Below are 5,695 nucleotides of genomic sequence, written 5' to 3'. Positions count from 1 at the left end.
CGTGCTCATCTCCACTCAAACATTTGCAGAGAAATGAAACAGTGACTGCATGTTTGATCTACAGTCGCCACCAGGTGGTGATAAAAATGAATAGCATTAACAGAAAGTATGAGTTCAACATGTTTTTGGTGGTATCCCAGCAAACAAAACGTTTTTACAACGTTTCACAACGTTGTATTTTGGTTGTAATTAGGTAATGTTGCAGCACAACGTTTTAAAAACGTTTTAAAAACGACACCCTAAATTTTAAAAAACAATGTAACCAAAAAAGGACGTTTTTAATACGTTGTAAAGGCACCTAATTAGTACGTTTTTTAGGCAGTAAAAAACGTAAATATCACGTCTGTACTACGTCAAAAATTCATAATTGTCAATTATGTGATATTGTATTTACAGTTCATTTTGATTAATGAAATTTATATTGTTTTCTTTCATTAATGTAAATTTAATTCTTTCATGTAAACTTATGGATTAGTTGTAACACTGTGTTACTTTAACTTTTCTTTGTAAAGAAAAGTTTTCAAGTCGGGCAGTTGTAGGATTTTTGAATAGAACAAAATTGTACTATATTTTAAATAAAACGATAATATAAAGTTGGATTTGGTGACTTACACACCCAACTCAGAAATGGAAAAACAGCATGTGCATATGGCTCCATAACACATTGACCAGTAAAGGAAGTTTACCCAAAAATGAAAATTCTGTCATCATTTACTCACTCTCGTGTTGCTACAACCCGGTATAAATGTATTTGTTCTGATGAACACAATGTAAGATATTTTGAGGAATGTTTTTAATAAGCCCCATTCACTTCCATAGCAGGACAAAACTATACTATGTAAGTGAATGTGGCTCCCGAACGGTTAAATTACGAACATCCTCAAAATACCTTCGTGGTTATTAGAGCAAATACATTTATACAAGTTTAGAATCTTAGCATTAGAATAAAATACTAGCGTAATAGCTAAAAAAAGTTAAATAAAAAGATTTAATAGAAATATTAAATTATCTTATATGACAAAGAACTACCAAAAGTTTTAAAATCACAATTCAATAATAATTTAATGCGATTTAAATTGTTTATGTAGTTTTCTAATATGTTTATTTATGTAAATGCTGTGTGTGTGCTGCGGGTGCTGCCCCTTTAAATCCGTTGGAGTGACGTGCGTTACCATGGAAACGAGGCTACTAGGAACAACAGAAAACGGCAAAGCTCCGCGTCTCATGGTTTTCTTCACTTTTTCAGGTAAGTTTCGTCCCTCAAGTTACAAAAATAATACACACAACTGTGGTTGACACCTAATTGATACGCTTTTGTTGAATATTTACCTCATTGAAATGGCTTGTGTCTTCGAGAAAAGTCCGTTAGCATCTCCGTTAGCATGATGGCGCTAACGCTTAGCGCTTGTTTGGTTTGGGCGATTGAGAACATCTAAATGTGTCGTTGGGAGGTTTTAAAAGTGTTGTAAAGGGTGTCAATGCATTATTGGAAGTAGGTTAATTTGTTTATCCTAAAAATATGCGATGTACTCACAGTCTATGTATGTACTGTTACGTTAGACAACGTCGGTCCTGGAGTGCCGATGTCCCGCAGAGTTTACCTCCAACTCTAATCAAGCACACCTGAACAACTAATCAAGGTCTAAAGAGTCACCTGAAAACTACAGGCAGGGGAGATTTTATCAGGGTTGGAGCTAAAATCTGCAGGACATCGGCACTCCAGGACCGACGTTGCCTACTCCTGTAATGGGACGTCAAAATTAGCTGAAAGTATTACAATCAATGTTTTATCGTAAACCAATATAGATAAAAGTTGTTCTCTGATTTCAGGAGTGACAAAATAACCCCTCGATAATAAAAAAGAAGCTCAAGATTTCAGCATTTTCGAAGGGAGCTGCTGACAGAGATGTTGAAAACTCAGGTGAGTTGAAAAAGCTCATTCAATCACTTCATATGCACTTCACAACGTAATCTTGCATCTTGTTTTTTTCCTTTAAAAGTTGTATTACAGTTATTTAAAGATGGTTTTGACAAACGTGAGTGACACTGCACAATATTAAATGAATAAGTAAACCTAAAACATACAAAAATAGCTGAATTTTATATTCTATTTTTTTATACCATCCGTTTTAACGTCTCAACTCTACTCTTGCTTGTTTCCTTTTGCATTGCATCCATTCCTAAATAATGTTTGCTCTGTGACAAGTTGCATGTTATGTTTGTAGATTTGTCCATGCTGATGGCCATGCAGCAGAGTTCAAGCAAACCTGTCAGAAAACATCTCTAAGGGGCTATGTATGAACCATATGGCTAGTAAGTAAGAGCTCAAACTTAAACACTACTGTTCAAAAGGCTGTGATTTATTTATTTGACAAAAATACAGTGAAAACAGACATGTTGTGAAATAATCACAATTTAGATGAGCTGTTTTCTTTGTGAATATGCAGTTAAGTGTAATTTTTGTGATGCAAAACAGAATCTTTACTCTCACTTATAACAAACAGAAGTGCAACTTACCATTTTAAGGTAACACTAAAATAACACTAAAATATTTCTTAACACAACAATCAACTTTGAGAATAATTGGAACTGTTTCTTGAGCAGCAAATCAGCGTATTAGAATGAACTTTGATTGATTATGAGAAACTGAAGACTGGAGTAATGATGCTGAAAATTCAACATTACTCACAGGAATAAATTACAACTTACAATATGTTCATATAATAAAAGACGTAAAAAAAATCTGAACCTAAACCTTTGAATGGTATTGTAAATTATAGTTATGATGGCTTGTTCCTCCAACTTAATGATACTATTGCATATGTAGTTTGTTCCATAGAGACTGTCTCAGTTCCCCAAATAATGAGGACAAATTTACTAAGGGATCCAGAAAAAATCAGATTGTGATTTGAACCAGATAATTGCTTAATAAGGTCACAAAATTCTTGGTAGTACCCAGGATGTCAAAGTCCACAAAAGGAGGCAGAGCTTTTTCACCTTTTACTCCCAAACTCTTCCAGTGTAAATCTAGAAAAAGTCCAACCTTTTTAGCCAAGCATTCACATAACACATTTTATAACCTTGTTCTCAAGTAATGAAAAGTATTAAACAAGTGCACATGATCATCTTTTGCTTGAAATAATATGAACGGCAGCTATGGTAATCCTTTTGCTTTCCTGTTTTTATCTATCAGGATACCCATACAGGTTACAGAAGCTCCAGTATGGATCCAGCCTCACTTGTAAAGACTTCAGATGACGCCTACACTCTCAGAGACTTCAGATGATGGCAACTAGATGGACATACAAAACTGACAAACATTATATATATATATTGCACTCACTGCCTCAAAGCATAAGTTTGCAGATTTTCAACCCACTTTATATTTTTACAATAAATTGGGGTATTTGAATGGACAATGTTTACGAGTTAAACTTTAATTCCCAATGAGTTCTTGACAATACTCTGCCAGATGACATATTACATATATTACAGACATTGTAACAATACAAAGTGGGTTGGAAATCTGTAAACTTCCTCTATAATCATAATTGTCTGTTTAACTGAGCATGACGTGAAACACATGACTTGTATTATCTTAGAGCTATATGATTGCTAAATGAACCTTACTTTACTTTGTTACTTAATGAGATAAATGCTTATCTCTAGTTTCACAGACAAGGCTTAAGCCTATAATCCTAGACTAAGACACATGTTTGAGCTGTCTCAATTGAAAAGAACTTTCAATGCGAGATTTTAAATTAAGCCAGTGCCAGTGATTTTTCTTAAGATAGACACTAGTAACAACTTTTTCTAAGGCATGTTTATTAAAGGTATTTAAACATCTTAATTTAACTAAGGCATAGTCTAGCTTTAGCTAAGCCTTGTCTGTGAAACCAGGCCTTTGTGCATTTTCTTAATGCATTAAGATAGGTAAGTTGAATAATAAGATTAAATTCAGTTTACACTTTATTGGTAAAACATACCAAGCAGATTAGCCCACAAAATAAACCAAATGTGTAAAATTACAGTTTGGTTGACTATTAGATTACGTTATCAAAACGTTTTTGCAACGGTGTGAAAATACGTATTTATAACGTTCAAAAAACCCGATATTTGGTCGTATTAAGTACGTCGGAAAATAACGTTATCACAATCTTTTCACAACGTGGAAAAAAAAACGTTTTTATAACGTTTTTGTGTTTGCTGGGATGATACAGTGCTTTATATAGATTAATGGTATATGGTACAGTCTTCTTTAGCTTAAAGGTAAATATAACAGTGAATGAAGATAATTCTTAAACTGTGTTTAGATTTAGTTTAATATAGTTTTGAGTATCAGTGAAGCAAGTTTGAGAGATTTCTACATAAAATCTATTATGTAAAAATATAATCTTAATATCTTTAATAAGGTAACATTTTTAAATAAGGTCTATCTCTATTTACAGTTGTATTATGCCACATTTAACCTCCTAAGACCTGGATGTCACATATGTGGACATTAATGTTTTTGTTGTTTGCACCATAATACTTAATTCTGTGTAATTGGAACCTGTTATACACAAACATGGACAAATAAACTGCTTCATGTTCAAAGAAAAAATATTTGGTTATTATATTTATTGGTTCCCAAAAATAGCTTGTGGAAATTTGAAAAAAAGACAAACCAAAGCTCGGGTTCAGGAGGTTAATTTAGGCTTTATGATATCTAACCAAATATAGGAGATTGTTGCATAAAATTGGTTTGGGGCAGACAAAATAATTTTAGTAGTGGAAACATTTTTTAAGATCTTTTCCTCTCATCTCATTCAGTATTTTTGTCCACCAACATGACCCTTTCTGTGGTGGTTCTTCGTGAGTCAACATGTCAAATGTCCTTTAATGTGTTTGGGAATTAATATTAAGTAGTGTTTAGTGAATTTAACCCTGCAGTAAACCCAGGATATATGTAACTCTGTTGATGCTTTAACTGCTGTAAGGGATGAGGGATTATTATCTAACTTTATGTCTGTTTTTGACTGACTGCCTGTGTTTAAATATTTGATATGTGTGAAGGATGTTGAGCAATGAAAAAAACTTTCGTATGTATCATGCATTAAAATATATGACCTTTGATGCTTTTTGGTGATTTAAATAAAATCTCCATACAATCTGAGCATGTCTGTGTTTTACTCTCGACTAATACTCTTTTCTTTTAAAAATTACTGGTAATTGACATAGCGCCATCTAGTGGTTGTAAATGAATAACACAATAGGTCTAAATATATTAATACAAAATAGCATCTATACATACTGTAAATTAAAATACATTTTAAAAAGTAGTAATAAGCTAAATAAGACATATTAAAGAGTTTTGATAGGACATTCATATATATCTACAATAAAAAGTCCAAAAGTTATTAATAATTTTAATTAAACAACACAGGGGACATAAATATATATATATATATATAAAAAAATCATCACAGTTGAACCGTAAACAGAACAGAGTCATTAAACTCCATGACAACCATACTGTAGAACGCGTCGTTGTCATGGAACCATTATGACATCACAATCGGTGCCTATAAAACACTCAGCCAGAAGAGACCGGTATCATTTGACTGATCTGAACGCTACTGTACAGATTACCAAGTGAATTTGCAGACTTTCCAAAAGTTAGCAACTTTAAACTGCTTGACGCACTGTGTACGGA

At 32.9% G+C, this 5,695-nt stretch overlaps 1 long non-coding RNA gene across 2 annotated transcripts; it reads left to right on the top strand.

Annotated features, from left to right (window-relative positions):
* The first annotated feature begins 1,160 nt into the window (after window positions 1-1,160).
* Window positions 1,161-5,134, top strand: LOC135783197 (uncharacterized). 2 transcript variants are annotated; one of them, XR_012337014.1, is made up of 5 exons: window positions 1,161-1,246; window positions 1,831-1,921; window positions 2,226-2,313; window positions 3,194-4,506; window positions 4,687-5,134. It is a non-coding gene; the product is annotated as an uncharacterized lncRNA (long non-coding RNA). The 2 variants fall into 2 exon arrangements; XR_010545594.2 differs by having other exon boundaries at window positions 3,194-5,134.
* The last annotated feature ends 561 nt before the right edge of the window (window positions 5,135-5,695 follow it).

This window comes from Paramisgurnus dabryanus, chromosome 7 (assembly GCF_030506205.2).
Source record: "Paramisgurnus dabryanus chromosome 7, PD_genome_1.1, whole genome shotgun sequence".
Classification (NCBI taxonomy): domain Eukaryota; kingdom Metazoa; phylum Chordata; class Actinopteri; order Cypriniformes; family Cobitidae; genus Paramisgurnus; species Paramisgurnus dabryanus.
This window is presented reverse-complemented; position numbering and strand designations above follow the sequence as displayed.